This window comes from Phyllostomus hastatus, unplaced genomic scaffold, assembly GCF_019186645.2.
Source record: "Phyllostomus hastatus isolate PE091 unplaced genomic scaffold, TTU_PhHast_1.1 phas_contig_1, whole genome shotgun sequence".
Lineage (NCBI taxonomy): Eukaryota > Metazoa > Chordata > Mammalia > Chiroptera > Phyllostomidae > Phyllostomus > Phyllostomus hastatus.
The window spans coordinates 16,248,744-16,267,974 of NW_025333498.1; the positions used below are offsets into that span (position 1 = coordinate 16,248,744).

The 19,231-nt window shown below is 38.9% G+C and overlaps 1 pseudogene; it reads right to left on the reverse strand.

Moving 5' to 3' along the window:
- Positions 1 to 16,546: 16,546 nt before the first annotated feature.
- On the reverse strand, positions 16,547 to 16,643 carry LOC123814439 (annotated as a pseudogene).
- Positions 16,644 to 19,231: the final 2,588 nt, after the last annotated feature.

Sequence of the window (19,231 nt, forward strand, 5' to 3'; positions counted from 1 at the left end):
ACTTTGGAGATTCTTTGAAAGGTGTTTCAAAAGTATAGACTTCAGGAGTCATACTGGCATAATAATTTTATGCTAGCCAAATAGAGATGGCAGATCTTAACCCCACAATTTCTTTGGCTTCCTATCTTCTCAGATCTTAGTCTTCCCTTCCCTTCCCCGCCCCCCACACAGATTTTACTTTATACAGCAAGGAAGCATTCCTCTGAACATAGCAACCCCTTTGCTAGAACAAGGCAAAAGACCATAGCTCAACATCTCAGACTCCCTTGGGGCCTCCCACTCAGGTTTGGTTTCCTGTCTGGTTTGCATTCCATCTGCAGTTGATTGACTGAACACAATAAATACTCCACACTTTCCAGGCTATTTGGGATAACTCCAGCTCCCCAAAACTCTGGGCAGTGGCTTTGTCACTTACAGGTTTGCTGTATAAATAATATCTCAGCTAGTTAATACCAACATTTTCCATTTAAAAAGGACATGCACAAATTCATAGATATGGAAAACTGAATGCTGGTTGCCAGGGGCTGCAGAGAGTGGACAGGGGGTGTTATTGTGTAATGGTTACAAAGTTTGGGATGGTGATAAAGTTCTGGAGACAAAGAGCAGTGATAGTGGCACAAAAATGTAAATGTATTGTATTTAATGCCCGTATATGCTTAAAAATAGTTACAGTGGTAAATTTCATGTTACATATAGCTTACCACAAATTTTTTTAAAGACTCAAAAGATTTTTTAAAAGAATCCTATTCTAGTTAGCTTCTTTGGTTAAAAGGGGATATTTACTCAAGTTTACACAAGCAATGCTATTTATTATGAGACTCAGTTTGGAACCAGGCTCACATGTCAATTAAAGAACAGGAACCAGAGTGGAACAAAAACTGGAACTGTACCCAAAGACCCTCAGGAACAGGAACTGTGACTCTTCTCTCAAATGCTCCATAACAAACAAGCCTCTCCCTGTCTCTGCTTCTCTTCATATGTCTTCTTGATACTCCTCCCAGCAAAGACAGGCCCCTCTACTCTATTTTTTCTCCTTCTCATAGCTGCTACTTAGCTATTGTCTCACCATCTTCACAGTTTAGCTTTCTTATAACCTAGCTTTGATCTTGACCTCTTTCCTACATTATACTTGCTTTATACATCCTTTCATATCAGTTCCTCCTCTTACCCATTCATTCTGTTTCCCAAATCAGGTTCCCATGACTGAGCATATGATTGGTCTGGCTGTCCCTCTACAAGTAGAGCTTTTTGATCAACGTGACCCCGTAAGCTGCTCTCCAGTCTATATTTTGACTCACTCTACTGCAATCAGCCATATGAAAGGTGGATTTATTAGGTACAAAACATGGCTGCCTTCATCTGCCTCTTTAGCATAAGTGGTAGGTATGAAAGACACTGTGATAGCCATGTCCAGTACAATCTAATTTTTTTCTTCTTAATTTATTTTTAATTTCTTATTGATTATGCTATTATAGTTGTCCCAATTTTTTCCATTTCTCCCACCTCCACCCAGCACCCCCAATTCACTCTGGCGATCCCCCCTCCTTTGTTCATGCCCATGGGTCATGCATATAAGTTCTTTGGCTACTCCATTTTCCTATACTTGCTCTTAACATACCCCTGCCCATTCTGTACCTACCAATTTGTACTTCTTACTCCCTACACCTTTTCCCCAACCCCCAGACCCTCTGCCCACTGGCCACCATCCCAATGTTCTCCATATCTGTGATTCTGTTCCTCTTCTGCTTGTTTGCTTAGTTTGTTTTTTAGATTCAGTTTTTGAAAATTATGTATTTATTAGCTTTTTCATGTTCATAGTTTTGATCTTCTTTTTCTTGACTAAGTCCCTTTAACATTTCATAAAATAATGGTTTGGCGATGATAAACTCCTTTAGCTTTACCTTGTCTGGGAAGCACTTTATCTGCTCTTCCATTCTAAATAATAGCTTTGCTGGATACAGCTGGCTATAGGTCCCTGCTTTTCATCACTTTGAATATTTCTTGCCAATCCCTTCTAGCCTGCAAAGTTTTGTGGTGTTTTTTTTTTGAGAAAGCTGACAGTCTTATGGGAACTCCTTTGTAGGTAATTATTTGCTTTTCTCTTGCTGCTTTTGAAGTTCTCTCTTTATCTTTAATCTTTGGCATTTTAATTATGATGTGTCTTGCTGTGGTCCTCTTTGGGTCCAACTTGTTTGGGACTCTCTGTGCTTCCTGGATTTGCATGTTCTTTTCCTTTTCCAAATTAGGGAAGTTTTCTTTCACTGTTTTTTCAAATAGATTTCCAATTTCTTGCTCTTTCTTTTCTTCTTCTGTCACCCCTGTGAGGAGAATGTTGGAACGTTAGAAGTTGTCTCAGAGGCTCCTTACACAATCCTCAATTTTTTGGATTCTTTTTTCTTCCTGCTGTACTGATTGGACATCTTTTTCTTCCTTATGTTCCAAATCGTTGATCTAATTCTTGGCTTCATCCATTCTGCTGTTGATTCCCTATAAATTGTCCTTTATTTCAGTTAATGTAGTCTTCATTTCTGTCAAGGTCTTTTTTATGAGACTGAGGTACCCACTGTGTTCCTTGAGCATTCTTACAACTAGTGTCTTGAACTCTGCATCTGATAGATTGCCTACCTTCATTTTGTTTAGTTCTGTTTCTGGAATTTTGTTCTGTTTTTTCATTTAGGCTGTATTTCTTTGTCTCCTCATTTTGGCAGCCTCCCTGTATTCATTTCTATATATTAGGTGGAGCCACTATGACTCCGTGTCTTGGTAGTCTGGCCTAATGTTACAGGTGCACTGGAGAGGCCAGTACACAGCCTTCCCTATCACCCAAGGTGAGTACTTGAGGTGCACCCTCTGTGGAGGCTGGGTACTCCCTCCTCTTGTAGATGAGTCTTGATTGCTGTCAGCAGGTCAATGGGAGGGATTTACCCAGTCCAGACAGCTGGTATGACTGGATATGACCCCTGGCCATGACCCCTGGCCAGCAACCACCTCCCTCCGTGGCTTGCGGAGGTAGTTAGGTGGTGCTCCAACATGGTCTGTAACTGTCTACTGGGTGTGCAGGCTCTGGGGTTTCCTGGGTGTTGCAGACCTAGGTTAGCCTCCATCTCTGTTCTGTCTGAGGTCCTTTGGCATAAGCTATCAAGTGATCTGCATATGGCTGCTGCTAATACTGGGCCAGGGGCCACTCAGCAAGAGATATGGGGCTGGGCTCAGTTGTTACTTGTTTGAGCAGATTTAGGATGGTCTGAAGCCAATGCCTAGCCCAGCCCTTCATATGGAAAAGCCACTGTTACCAGCTTAGGTGGGCCCATAAATTGGATGGGGTGGACTCTAAGGTAATTTTCAGGGTGGAGCTTAACATGTGAGCCAGGTTGATGGAGATTCAGATATGGTTCCACTGCACCGTGGCTCTGTGCAGGGGAGGGCTCAGAAAAAGCACAATGGCTGCTATCTGCAATTGTGTATAGGAGAAAGCTGTCCCCCAGCTCTTGCTCTGATGCCAGACACTTCAGTTCTTCCCTGTGTACCATTGGTGCCCTTTAAATTGCTGCCCCAGTGCTGGAGCCCAGAGTGAGTCTGAGTAAGTCCATGTATGGTGCAAGGCCCTTTAAGAAGAGAGGCCTGAGAATCCCACAGTTTCTTCTACTAACCCAACCCTGACAGGTTTTTACAGCCTGAAGTTATGGGGACTTATCTTCCTGGTACTGGAACCCCGGGCTGGGTGGTCTGATGTGGGGGTGGGATCCCTCACTCCTGAGATATCCCTCTGTTTTATATCTACCACACATGGCTTTGGGAGCAACTATTTCCACACGTCCATATCTTGTCTTCTCATCTTTGTGTCTCTACCCCTTCACCCCTCCTGCCTATCTGGATAGATGTGGTTTCTTTAATTCCTTAGTTGTCAGACTTCTATACAGCTCGATTTTCTGGTGGTTCTGAGTGATAGTTGTTCTATATTTTAGTTGTAATTTTGCTATGGTTGTGAGAGGAGGTGAGCCATGTTTACCTATGCCTCCATCTTAACAGGACAAATATCAATTTCTCAATCTTTAGTACAACCTAATTTTCAATTTCTTCACTCCTTATACTCTAGAATAACCCTTTCTAGGAAGAATCACAGCAACTGTATCTGGATCAATGACATCTTTGACGTCAGTATAATTCAGGGGAATCTCTACTATCTGATGCTGCTGAGGACCAAATGCCTAACCTAGAGATGAGACCAGCAGCAGTACTTGCAAAAGTTTCCTTGTTCTTGGAAATGTGTGTGTGTGTATACACATATATGTATATATACACACATATATACATGTATATATACATAAACACAAGCAAGATCAATTAAAAACACTTGAGCTTTATTTTATGGCACATTGTCACCCCTGCTGGTTAATTATTATGCTCCTAATTTTGGCATAACTTAAATCCAAAATCTCCTTTGGACAAAACTCCTTTTTAACCAGCAGATTATTTTTAGTTCTTGGTCATTAAATCCTAATAATGTATCTAGGACATTTGGCCTCTAGCAAATGCACTAATTATTAATGTTTTAAGTAGCACATAATAGTTTTTTTGTGTGGGCAACATGCTAAATAAGATATTCCCCAAACTTAAAGATATAGGAGGCTATTCCTTGAGACTTCCAGCCTGGCTCAGTTCTGTAGAACAGACTGAATTCTTCAGCTAGCTCAACTCCAGCTCTGCAGAACAGGCAGAATAGCTGCATTGTGGGTGCCCCCAAGTGGGTACATTTTGATGTGCATGCTGAGGATTTTTCTGGCCATCTCCTCTACCATTAGCCTGCGAAGTATTTATAAGAATACAAAAAAGTTATAAAAGTACATATTTTTTCAGTGTACACTTCATATTATATAGTATCACCTGAAAAAATATTTAATGTTTTGGGTTTTCACAGATCATTTATCTTCTAGCAAATATCTTACAATAAAGTATTCAAGTTATGCTACCATTTATATGGAATAGAAAAAGGATGGACTTTAATGTCAGACACAGCTTGACTTTGAACTCTCAGACTTTTTTCAGTTGTGTAACCTTGGGCAATCCCCTTAACCTACCTAATCTACAACTATCTCATTTTGAAAGTAGGATGTAGGAGAATTTACCTCATAGGACTATGTTTTGGCTAAGATAATACATGTAATAGGGACAATGTCCAACACATTATAAGTGACTAATAAATACTATTGATTATTTTTGTAAACAATATTGTTTGATATATATATATATAATACATGTATTGAGATATGTCAAAGTTCTAGTGCCTCCCAGTACTTTTTCAATCAATTCAATGTTTAATATTTAAAGTTAAAAAATCTAGGTTCGAAATGCTTATATAAACATTTTAAAAATAGTTGACATAGTCTCCCTAAATATATTAGATAACTACCCAGTACTTTGAGACAAACCCACAAGACTCTTGCAAATTAGTTGGGAAATAAAGTATACTTCATGTTAAAGGAATGTCTAGTCTCTGAAGAACATTGGAATATATTCTTTTTGAAATTGAGAATTAAGGCATAAATGGTTTTCATGAGCAAGAAAGGTTGTGAACTATAAGAGCTCAAAGGGACCTTAGAGATCACCTCGTCTAGGCTTATTTCCAAGACAGAAAATCATCCAAATTTCCTTAAAGATATATAAACTGCTTTTTTTATTTTTAGATTTTATTTATTTAGTTCTAGATGGAGGGAAAGGGAGGAAGAAAGACAGGGAAAGAAACATCAATATGTGGTTGCCTCTCTAGCACCCCCTACTGGGGACCTAGCCTGCAACCCAGGCATGTGCCTTGACTGGGAATTGAACTGGAGAGTGTTTGGTTTGCAGGCCAGCACTCAGTCCACTGAGCCACACCAGCCAGGTCTTAATCTTTAGGATAAATCAGTCCGTATTCATTTTCTCATGGTTTAAGATTATATAGGACTCATTATTCTGAAAACTGGCAAATAAAGAGAAAGAATCAATAATTTATCTTCGCTTTTCTGTCCTAATTATAATTCAAGGTAACAAAAATAGTTGATATGAGAAAGTTTTTCATAGAATATGAAAAACTAATATGAAGACTAATATGAAGACTAATATGAAAACTAATAATATATGAAGAAGGAATGATGGGGGAAAATCACCGTATGTCAATCATAATGAAATAATGGATCCAGGAAATAATCATCAGTGACCATTAAAATCATTAAGTAAAAAGTTGATAGGGAACTTTATAATGGATAAATCAAACTGACCTCATTGATCAATTTTAGTATTAGAAGAAAGACAACCAGACATTATATGCCTCCTAACTGGTCCATATAGGAAGTATATAGTACCACCTATAAAGGATATTTTTTTTTTAAGATTTTATTCATCCATTTTTAGGGAGGGAAGGGAGGGGGGAAGAGAGAGAGAGAGAGAGAGAGAGAGAGAGAGAGAGAGAGAGAGAGGCATCAATGTGCAGTTGCTGGGGGTTATGGCCTGCAACCCAGGAATGTACCCTGGCTGGGAATCAAACCTGGGACACTTTAGTTCCCAGCCCGCGCTCAATCCACTGAGCTATGCCAGCCAGGGCTATAAAGGATATTTTAAGAAGCAAAAAGAACTAACCAATCCTCTAGATCTATTTACCAACTTATAGGAAATACAGGGTTCAGATGAACATGTTAAATAGCACCATGAGGATAAAGTTAGCAAAATCCAGAATGTGGGAAACTCTACCTAACAACTGAGTTTCTTCCACTAATAAATTTGAAAGAAGAGTAGGAATCTATAGATTCAAAGAAACTTAAAAAATATGGAACTAATTACAATGTGTAGAACTTGTTCAGATTCTTAATTTTAACAAATCAACTGTTAAAATAATGTTAAGAGACAATCAGGGATATCTGAATACTGGTTACATATTTGGTGATGTGAGGAATTATTAAATGTTTTAGGTATGCTAATGGTATTATGGTTATATTTTTCAGACATCCTTATGGAGATTCATACTTAAGCATTCATAATTTTAATATTATGACTTCTGGAATTTGTCTCAAAAGTAACATGGGGTAGAAGGGGAAAGAAGTGGATGAGAGGGAGAATAGTAGAAGCAAGACTGACCGTATGTTGATCACTGTTGAATCTGGGTGATGGGTGGGAATTTAACATACTATTCCCTTTACTTTTGAATATATTTGAAATTCCCATTATAAACTTTTAAACATTATTTTTAAGATATTGAAGTAGCTGTTTACTGGAATGAAATTACTGCCAATACATATCACTGAAAAATCAAGATACAATATTTTGGGGTTTTATTTTGATAAAATATACATGATATAAAATTTATCACGTCAATCATTTTCACTGCACAGTTCTGTGGCATTAAATACACTGACATGTTGCACAACCATCACCACTATCTATTTCCAGAACTTTTTCAGCATTCCAAATGGAAACTCTGTACTCATTAAGTAATAACTTCTTATTTTCCCTCCCCTCAGCCCCTGGTAGCTTCTACTTTCTGTCGGGGTGAATTTGCCTATTCTAAGTACACCATATAAGTAGAATTACACAATATTTATCTTTTGGCACCTGGCTTATTTCACTTAGCACACTGTTTTCAAGTTTTGTCCATGCTGTAGCATGTATCAAAATTTCATTCTTTATTAAGGCTGAATAATAATGCATTGTATGTATTTGTTTGAGTTACTGCTTTCAAGTCTTTGAGTATACATACACGTACACCTAGAAGTGAAATTGCTGGGTCACAGGGCAACTCTGTTTAAGTGTTTGAGGAACCCAACAGCAGCTATAGTATTTACATTCCTACCCGCAGTGCACTGGGATTCCAATTTCTCTATAGCCTCACCAACAGTTGTTGTTTTCTTTTTTGTTGTTGTTGTTAATAGCTATTCTAATGGGCGTGCAAGTGGTATCTCACTGTGGTTTTGATGTGCATTTCCCTAGTGACTAGTGATGTGCTTCTTTCCATGTACGTGTTGACCACATGTGTACCATGTTTGGGGAAAGATCTTTTCAATTTCTTTGTGCATTTTTGAACTGGGTTGTTGGGCTTTTGTTGTTTAGTTGTAGGAATTCTTTATATATTCTAGATATTAATTCCTGATCAGATATATGATTTGTAAATGTGTTTTTCTATCCTGGGGGTTGTCTTTTTACTTTCTTGATAGTGCCCTTTGATGCACCCAAAGTTTTAATATTGATGAAGTCCAGTTCATCTCTTTTTTCTTTTGTTGCCTATATTTTTAGTGTCATAGCCAAGAAATCATCACCAAACCCAAGTCACGAAGATTTTCTCCTTTTTTTATCCTAAAAGTTACATAGTTTTAGATCTTACAAGTAGGTCTTCAATCCATTTTGAGTTAACTTTTATATATGGTATAAGGGTCCAACTATTTTGCATATAGATATACTATTTTCCTAGCACTATTTGTTAAAAAGAAGAGTTTTTAAGAAAATTAAATACTATAGCTATATATTTCTTTGTAAAAACATAATGAAAGATCTGGAAATATACAACCACACTGTTAGCAGTAATTACTTCTGGGAAGGAAAACAGCATCGGGCAGGAAGTATACAGAAGCTACAGCTTTGCTCTGTATCATGTTATAGTGTTCCAGTTATTTGTAAGCATAGGCATATATAACATGATTTTTAGAAGATAGCTGTAGTGTTTTGTTTTCAGAAAAGTTGGTTAGATGTCAAAACATGAAATGAGTAGGCCAAGGGTCAATATTTTGGCAGGCTAGCGGTCCAAATTCAATAAAAACCCTGAAGCAGGAGAACTGTAGCGTGGGAACAAATTAGCAGATCTCAAGGGTGATGACATTTGTCCGGATGATCTGGCAGCAGCAACAGCAAATAGAGACAGTTAAGAAGACTTTGTCTGAATTCTTAACCTTCCACCTACCCCCTCAAGTTATTTTGTTTATAATCTTCAGAGGTATTTGAGTAGCATATGGTGTGCTGATATATGTAAGAGGTACCTGAGGACTCAGCAGTCCCCGTGAGCTCTGCCAGAGCAAAGCAGCCAGTTACAAAGAGGCTCTTATGCAATGGTTGTTTGGAAGACACAGAGTAAACCATGTTGCCCAGATCAGAGGGCTTTAACAGCAGAATACCAGGGGGACAGAAAAAAAAGCCTTTTAATTTTACATTAGTTAGTATACATTTTATTCTAAAGTTTTCACCAAAGAAATTGGAAAGCAGCCTCAAAATTGTATATAATTAATAAAATGCTTGTTGAACAAATAAATGAATGACACATGAATCAGGAGACAAAAATGAAGACAAATAGATTAAATAAGAGTAAGCAAATACTAGTAAGATTTTTGGACCAGATGGAGTGGTTTCATTGGGGGAAGAAAAACAAAAGAAATGGTGAAGTCCCCTGAATAATCAAGAAGTGTGAATCCGGAAGCCTATGACTTTTACCCTCCAGGATGCTATCAGTAAAAGTGATTCATCGTTGAACTGACACTGACCCACTCCATTCCCTGTCTGGCCAACACCCCATCATTGATGACTCTCCTCCAGCTGCCTCTTCCTGCAGGGTGTTCTATGTAAGAACAACTTGGAGACAAACCTGGAAAGATATTGCTAGCTTCTCTTCTAGATGTCAGTGTGGTTCAAAAACTGTTCTGTTTCTTTATGCTCAAGAGCATTTCAGCAACATTATTATATATCAACTTCCTATGTCTCCCTACCTAGAGATAACAATCTTCTGCTAACTGCTATCTAGTTTCCTGGATACCTGGCTTTTTTCCTGCCCCCAAAAATTATGGGTAACCAGGGTAAGCCTGGTCCTATGACCTAGTCAGCTGGCCAGTATACCTATTATGCTCTTGGAGATCATGCCATCATTTGTCAGACCTCATGCCTGCTCCTTATCTCCCTGGCCTTGTACTAATTAGGATCCATAGTGAATGACCGTATAACAGTGGGCACCTCAGCTGCCTGAATTCCAAAATCAAGGCTCCATCCCATGTCCTACTTCTAGATTAATGACCCATACCTGGAATCACACAAAGGCTTGACTATGGTTTCCTACTGCTTCCACACCAAATTGCCACAAACTGGATGGTTTAAAAACAACACAATTTTATTAGTTTATAAATTTGAAGGACCCATAGTCTGAAAGTGTCTAACTGGGTGAAGTATGGGCAGAGCAGCATTCCTTCTGAAGACTCTAAGGAAGAATTCATTACCTTGTCTTTCCAGAGTCTGGAGGGTGCCTCAGTTCCTTAGCTGGTGGCCTCTTTCTACATCTTCAAATCCAATAATGTCCAGTAGAGTCTTCCTCATGCTCTAACACTCTGACCCTCCAGCATCCCTCTTTCACTTATAGAGACCCTCCTAATTAAATTGTGCTCACCCAGGAAATCCAGGTAGATCTCCTATCTCAAAATACTCAATCACATCAGCAAATTTCCTTTTGCCATGTAAGGTAATATTCACAGGTTCTAGGCATTAGGACATGGACATCTTTGTGGAAGGGTATCATTCTGCCTACCAAAAGTACCCTCTGAAACTTATCTGAAGAAGTCACAGCCTTTCTATGGGTAACTAAGCTATCACTTCAGGCCCTGAGTTCAACCTGAACTCCTCATACCTGGTCCTTCCTACCCCGCTCTGGTTCATTCCCCGCACCTCTTGGCATGCTGTGTAATCAAATGAGGTTAACTGATGCTGATCAGATATAAGGATATAGTGTAAAAAAACATGAATAGGCTGCTTTGAGCCAAGAAGTTGAACGATAGGGAGGAAATGGGGTGGGGACAAGGATTTGATTAAACTTAACTCGAGAAATTAAAATTGTTAAGATCTTTGGAAAATGATTTATATATAATTTGCCATAGTCTAATAAGTATCCAGAAAGATTTTTTAGAAAATTCTGTCCACAATGTTGTATATTAACATACCCTCTTTTAGCCAGAGGCCATGGGATGAGCAGGCCAGAGAAAGGAAAGTCTGACAATAAATCTTTACTCCTAAAGCTGAGGTTCTCTCACTCTCAACACAGGCAATGGTGGGACAAGAAGTAAGCAACACATAGAAAATCATGACCTAGTTCCACATATATCAGTTTTACTGAAGAATAATAAAGGGAAGAATTAAGTAATTTAATTGGTAAGTACTGTAAAAGCATTTTAAATTATATCAATCTCTACAATAGAATGACACAAATACTGCATGTTTTTTTTTTAAGATAAAATAGAAGAGGGGCCTATTTCAATGGTCCTTGGAAGGGATTGGTTTGTGCTTCTCTGCTGGTAGGAGTTCTGTGGTAGAACAAATTGAGGGGACTCCCTTAAATGGTCAAGAAAGGCAGATGGAATCTGGTCAAAGAACAACCTGGAATAACTGATAGAATTTGCAATTAAATAACATGTGGTTGCCATGAACATATGGCCATTCTCCCAAAATGACTGACCAGCCCTGTAAGATTGTATAGCCCTGAGCAAAATTATCACCAGATCGAACATATGTTTCTGCATGTGGCTTTCAAACAAGAATGTTCTCATCATGAGGGAATGGCACCCTCTAAATTAGAGTCTTCTACTACAAACTTTGTTTTCCTTTCCTGTAGTCCTTGGTTATCAGTGTTTGTCTCACTGTGTTTTCTACTTCAAGTTTATTTTTTTAATATATTTTATTGATTATGCTAATACAGTTGTCCCATTTTCCCCCCTTCACTCCCCTCCACCCTGTACACCCTGTCCCACCCGATTCCCCCACTTTAGTTATGTCCATGTGTCATACTTATAAGTTCTTTAGCTTCTACATTTCCCATATTATTCTTACCCTCCCCCTATCTATTTTCAACCTACAATCCATGCTACTTACTCTCTGTACCTTTTTCCCCTCTCTCCTCTTCCCACTCCCCTGTTGCTAACCCTCCATGTGATCTCCATTTCTGTGGTTCTGTTCCTGTTCTAGTTGTTTGCTTAGTTTCTTTTGGTTTTGCTTTAGGTGCGGTTGTTAATAATTGTGAGTTTGCTGTCCTTTTACTATACATGTTTTTTCTTTATCTTCTTTTCTTAGATAAGTCCCTTTAGCATTTCATAAAATAAGGGCTTGGTGATGACGAACTCCTTTAACTTGACCTTATCTGAGAAGCACTTTATCTGCCCTTCCATTCTAAATGAAAGCTTTGCTGGATAGAGCAATCTGGGATGTAGGTCCTTGTCTTTCATGACTTGAAATACTTCTTTCCAGCCCCTTCTTCCCTGTAAGGTCTCTTTTGAGAAATCAGCTGACAGTCTGATGGGAACTCCTTTGTAGGTTACTGTCCCCTTATCTCTTGCTGCTTCTAGAATTCTCTCCTTCATTTTTACCTTGGCTAATGTAATTATGATGTGCCTTGGTGTGTTTCTTCTTGGGTCCAACTTCTTTGGGGCTCTCTGAGCTTCCTGGCTTTCCTGGAAGTCTATTTCCTTTACCAGAATGGGGAAGTTCTCCTTTATTATTTGTTCAAATACATGTTCAATCTGTTGCTTTTCCTCTTCCCCTTCTGGTACCCCTATAATTCGGATGTTGGAACGTTTAAAGATGTCCTGGAGGTTCCTAAGCTTCTCCTTGTTTTTTTGAATTCTTATTTCTTCATTCTTTCCTGTTTGGTTGTTTTTTTCTTCCTTCTGGTCCACTCTATTGTTTTGAGTCCCAGTTTCCTTCTCAACACTATTGGTTCTCCGTGCATCTTCCTTCATCTCTTTTATGGTAACCTGCATTTTTTCATCTAATTTGCACCCAAAATCAACCAATTCTGTGAGCTTCCTGATCACCAGTGTTTTGAACTGTGCATCTGATAGATTGGCTATCTCTTGGTCGCTCAAAAGGATGAGTCCTGGGGCATTGGTCCATTCTTCTGTTTGGGACATGTCTCTCTCTCTCTTTTTTTTTTTGGTCTGGTCGCTCCTGTTACGGTGAGGGGCAGAGCCCTAGGTGTTCACCAGGGCTGGGCACCCCAGTTGCTAGATTGTGATGTTGTATGTGGGGGCAGGGGCAGGGGCAGGAGGGAACAATGGCAGTAGCTCCGTTCTCCTGGGACCTCAGTCCCTTCTCTGGGATCCCGGGTTGCGCGCTCTGCCCTGGTCCACAATTGCCCCCTCACTGGGTCTGCCAGCTGCTGCTTGCATACTCAGGGTCCACCCGCTGCAATCTTGTGCGCCCCAGATGCCTTACACGCTCTTGGTTGCCTTATGTGCCCAGTTCTCCCTGTTCTCCGCACGCCACGACCCCACGCCCAGCTGCTCCTCTCCACTCCTCCTACCGGTCTGGATGAACGCGTCTATTTCAACTTCTTTGCTGTCCAACTTCCATTCAGATAAATTCTCTATCAGCTCTGGGTGTTATTCTGCCTCTAAATTGTTGTTGTTCTAATCTTGGTTGTGCGTGGAGGTACGGTGCGTCCACCTATGCCTCCATTTTGCCAGAAGTCCCCTACTTCAAGTTTAAATGCAAATTTTTACATGTAAAACTTGCACATTTTGCTTATGCTCTCCTCTAATTCAAATCAACATAGGCAAATACTCTAATTTAATCCTTGAGACTTAAATGAACCTGAGGCTTCCACTTACAGAGCCATTTTGTAGAGTGTGTCTCCTTGATGTTTTCCCTCTGAAAACCACACTTATTTCAAACTTACTAGATAGCCAGCCATCACTACTTTAAGCCAGGTTCCCTGGCTTGGGGATATGAGATAGGAAATTAACCTTAGTATCAAAGTTCATACTTCAGAAAATCTTGGAAAGGTGAAAAGGGGGGAAGTTAAATACTATATCTGAACAAACTACATAATGAAATAATTGACTACAATCAGTGATGTAAAAGTTGGCCAGGGAAACAGTGATTCGTGCTGTGTAACTGTGCTATTCCTCCATAGAGTCATGATAAGACAAAAGTAGAAGGAAAAGAAAGCATTACTTACTGTGATATACTAGTGCCATATGGACACTCCATAATTACAAAACTGATGTAAGACCCTTATATGTCGCATGGCACTAGGACTAGTCATATGAGCCTTAAACACCTCACTGGGGCTAGAATAGCAGAAAAATGTGATAAACAGGAGTCCTCTCAAATATCTTAACAGCACTGTAAAATTTCTTATTCTTGACATAGGTTGAATATCTAGGTTCACTGGATATGGTGGATTTAATTTTTTGAAGGAGAATAAGGACTTTTACTTGTAACTGATTGTCTTTAAAAATAAATGAAATTGGCCCTAGCTGGTGTAGCTCTGTGGATTGAGCATGGGTCTGCAAACCAAAGGATTGCTGGTTCAATTCCCAGTGGGGGCACATGCCTGTGCATGTTGCAGACCAGGTCCCTAGTAGTGGGTGTGTGAGAGGCAGCCATACATTAATGTTTCTCTCCCTCTCTTTCTCCTTCCTTTTCCCTCTCTCTAAAAATGAATAAAAATCTTTAAAGAATATATTTTAAAATATAGATGAAATTGATATAAAATCTTCCTATTACAAGCAAGAAACTCCAGACAATATATAGATAAGAAGGTACACACAAACACAATGCTTTAAATGCCATAGAGTTTGAATATAATCTGAAAAGTATTGGTTAGGGTTATTCCCTAAAAGAATGCTAAAGCCCATAACCAAGATCTGAAATTCAACCTTTAAGAATACTTCCTTTGGTTTAAGTAATGCAAGAACCATAGGAGGAATAATTTAACAAATTTTATTAACTACTGTGAATTATTAAAACTTTTCTAATACATTGGTTTTTAAAATTGTAAAGTAATTCATGCATATGATAATATATCAAATAATACAGAGGTGTATGAAGAAAATGTTAACAGTTACTCCCTTCCTTCTCCAATTCCATCGCTCAAAAATCTATTGAGTGCCTATTAATGGGCCAAGCATGTTCTAGTCCATGTGGATATAGCAATGAACAAAACAAAGTTTATACCCTTGTTGGGAACCGCCCTGCCTGGTATCAGAAGCTGTAACCCCCGCCTAGGCTAGGCTGAGGGAACGCCCTTGGAACTGTAAGCCATCAAGGAGACAAAAGCTTATCTCCCTGGCAGGAACACTGCTTCTGCTGCTTCATTCATAACTGAACCCCAAAGCTTGGTCGGTTAGCCAAAGACGGGTAAGATTCCCCAAGGGGGGAACGACCTAAGACAGGCACGATCACATGGGAGGCCCCCCAAAAGAAGGACTTTGGGGGCTGCAGCAAAAGCGGGTGATGGACCCTCGCTCCTCCGCTTTGACATAGCCTGAGTTCTCATGTCTGGGAGAAAATCTCCTTATCTCTTGGTTGCCTTAGTTCCCTTGCTCCACCTAAGCCTGAAACAATGACAGGGTGGTGCAGCTCTGTGCTGAAAAGGGTGGATTCCCCGGTGATCAGGCCTAAGAAAGAACATGTAAATTACTGTGAAACCTCCTTTGTTTAGAATGTTCTCAGTTGAATGAGAAGGGTCCAAAGAGGAAGTTAGTTTGTTCCTCAAAGTCTTACAGCTCTTTGACCCTGACTCAAAATAGACCAGCAGAGTTCCTTGTTATCTATTGTTCCTTACTTCCCCTAATGAGTACTGTACTTTACCTGAATTATTATGCAAAATGAGCTCAATAAAAGCAGGTTTGAATGGTAAATTGGCGTGCTCCCCACTAGAGGGGGTAGCCATTCCATCCCTACTTCTCCGCAGAAACTAGTCTGTCTCTGTGCATGTTTTTTCTTGCGTTTCATTGAGCCATCCACAGCGTTCCCTGATCACTGCTGGCCAGTGACCCACGGATCAGCTGGCACCCAATGTGGGGCAGCGATTCGGGACCACAGAGGTGGGACCCCATTCAAGACCACTTGGAACCACATCATACCCTCATGGATTTATAGTCTAATGTGAGAGCTAAACAAGGAAACAATAAGTAATTCCAGGTCACAAGTGCTATGAATAACTGTAAAGATATGTACGGGATCTAGGAAGGCTTCTCTTAAGCAGTAATTCCAGCAAAGAGGTGAGCGAAGTGGAGATATAAGCCAAGAGAATATCCAGGGGAAAGGGCTTCTAAGCTAAAGGAACAAAAGGTCCAGCCTTGTGAGGTGGAATGTGGTTAGCACGTTGGAGGAATCACAGATGCCAGAGCTCACGAAGCAGAGTGATCAAGGAGCTGTCTTTTTATCCACTTACAGAAAAATTTTTACATGCTCTGCATATTTATGCTACCAAGTAGATACAGTTAAATTCATTTGTTTCATTTGCTTTTATTTTGGGGGAATTTTTTAAATTAAAAAGTTAAACATTTAAATTTTAAAAAATTTAATTGAATTTTAAAAAGTAAAATTTAAATTTAAAAGTAAATTTACAATTTACTTTTATAAATGGTTTGCATGGTTCCAAATTTAAATCTACACAACAAAGAATATTCCAAGAAGTTTAGCTACTATATTTGTTCCCTCCTACCAACTTCTTACCCCATAGGGAACTATCTATGAAACTTTTAGTTTTTAAGTATAGGAAATACATTTGTCATTTTCTCTGCTTCTATGGGGGTAAATGGTAGCATACTGTAATAACATAGAATACTTGAACTTTGTGGCATCTTTGCAAAGGTACCATGCTAATCTTCTCTGATTGTTTTAATTTTGTATTTCTACTGCTGAAGCAAGCTCTAAGAGATTATGATTTTACATGGAGAGTAAAAGATAGAAAATTGTACTGCAACAATGATTAAAATGAAATTTTAAAAAATCCTTTAAAAAAAGATTTTACATGGATAAGAGTTCGGAAGCTGGACACTCCCTGCAGAGAGATGGCTTACCATGGAGAGCCTTATACATCCTGGAGAGACCATGAAGACACCAGGAGCCCGCAGAAAGAGCAAACTTTCTAGGCATGGACCACTGGCATTGAGAAAAAGAAATGAGAGGGTAACTGCAGGCTGGTGTTGCCTCTGTCACAACTCAGGCTATGGCTTAGCTCTGCTTCCGCTTACGTCCCACTCCTGCCAATATTCTATTGTATCATAGAATGGGTCTATAAAATGCTTTCATGTTTTGGTTTTTTAGTGAATTCTTTAGGCCTATGAGAGTATAAACACAGAACCCTTCCATAGGCACACGAAAACATTTGTTTGAAAAAACTCATGCCACAAATCAAAAAATGTTCCTTGGGTTCTCTAAGTGTGAATTTTGCAATGCTAGAAAGAAAAAGATATTCTAGAGGTCATTCTAATTTGTCCAAAATGACTAAAATTTTAGTTAAAAGAGAATAACAATATAGTTATTGCTTATTCTGTGCATTCTAAGCCCTTTATTATTGAACAAAAATGTATTGAATGACTATGTTTAACACTCCATGTTAGGTGCTATAGAAGAAATAAATATGAATTAGAACTAATTCCTGCCCTTGAGAATCTTACCAGCCCTGTCAGTTATTACCATGTGACTTCTCAACTACAAATCCATCCTTCTCTGTCTTGCTTCCATATTCTAGAGAGCTGGACCTTGTAAGCATTTCTGCTTTGACAACTGGCAAAATAATAGGCTTTGTCAATAGAGGGCGATAGAAAGACACTGAGACAAGACCAGGAGGGAAAAGTGTGTACTATTGTGTGTACTATTTTTCATGTGAGCCAGTGGATTGGTTTGCAGATGACTGACTGGTTATGTTCACTCAGCATGGCTCATGGTTCACCTGAGGCCCATACCTGTGGATTGTACCTTCCTTCTCCACATTAATTAATTTATTAATTTTTCTTGCTTGCTTGCTTCTTCAGGTCTTTTTTTAACTTTTTTATTCCCATTACCATTTATCACTTTTATACCCTCTTCCACCTTCACCCCCCTGCAATCACCACAGTTGTCCATACTCATGAGGTCTTTTTTTTTTTTTGCTCAATCCCTCTACCCACCAACCCACACCCACCCCAGAGCTGTCATCCTGACCTCTATCTATGAGTCTGTCTCTATTTTGCTTGTTAGTTCACTTTGTTCATTAGATTCCACATACGAGTGAAATCATGGTATTTTTCTTTTACTGAGTGGCTTATTTAATTTAATATAATGTTCTCCAGGTCCATCCATACTATCCAAGTGTAAAACTTTTTTACAGCTGAGTAGTATTCCATTGTGTAAATGTACCATAGCTATTTTATCTACTCGTCTACTGATGGACAGTTGGGCTGCTTCCAAGTCTTGGCTATTGTAAATAATGCTGCAGTGAACATAGGGGTGCATATATTCTTTCAAATTAGTGTTTTGGGTTTCTTTGGATAAATTCTCAGAAGTGAAATTTCTGGGTCAAAAGGCAGTTCTATCTTTAATTTTTTTGAGGAAGCTCCATACTGTTTTCCACCATGGCTGCACCAATCTGCATTCCCAACAATAGTGTAAAAGGGTTCCCCTTTCTCCAGATCCTCACCAGCACTTATTGTTTGTTGGTTTATTGATGATAGCCATTATGACCGGTATTAGGTGATATCTCATTGTGCCTTTAATTTGCATTTCTCTGATGATTAGCGAGGTTGAGCATCTTTTTAAATGTCTATTGGTCATCTGTATGTTTTTTTTGGAGAAGTGTCTAATCAGGCACTTTGCCTTTTTTTCAACTGGCTTGTTTGTTTTTTTGGTATTAAGTTTTATAAGTTCTTTATAAATTTTAACCCTTTAAAGGGTTAAAGGGATATTAACCCTTTATCAGATGTATTGGCCAATATGTTCTCATATTCAGTTGGTTGTTTTTTCATTTTGTAGATGGCTTCCTTTGCTGTGCAATAACTTTTTACTTTTATGTAGTCCCATTTGTTTATGTTTTATTTTATTTCCCTTGCTTAAGGAGATATATCAGAAAAAGATATTGCTACAAGGAATGCTCAAGACTTTACTGCCTATGTTTTCTTCTAGGGGTTTTATGGTTTCAAGTCTAACATTTAAGTCTTTAATCCATTTTGAATTTATTCTTGTGTGGCATAAGAAGGTGGTCTAGTTTTATTTTTTTGCACGTTATCTGTCCAATTTTCCCAACATCATTTATTGAATCCCTCTCTAAATTTCTAAGTTCTTCCTTGCTGTTTACTCTTCCTTAGTCAAGGGTAGAAGCTACTCCCACAGTTGCTACTTCTGTATCCTGTAGTCTGCTCTCACCTTCTTAGATAGTTAGACAGCTTTTACTGGTTAGCAAGCTTCATATTAAATTTTCCTTGTTCAAATTACTGATATGGTTTCTGTCTCCTGATTGGTCCCTAGCAGATATGGA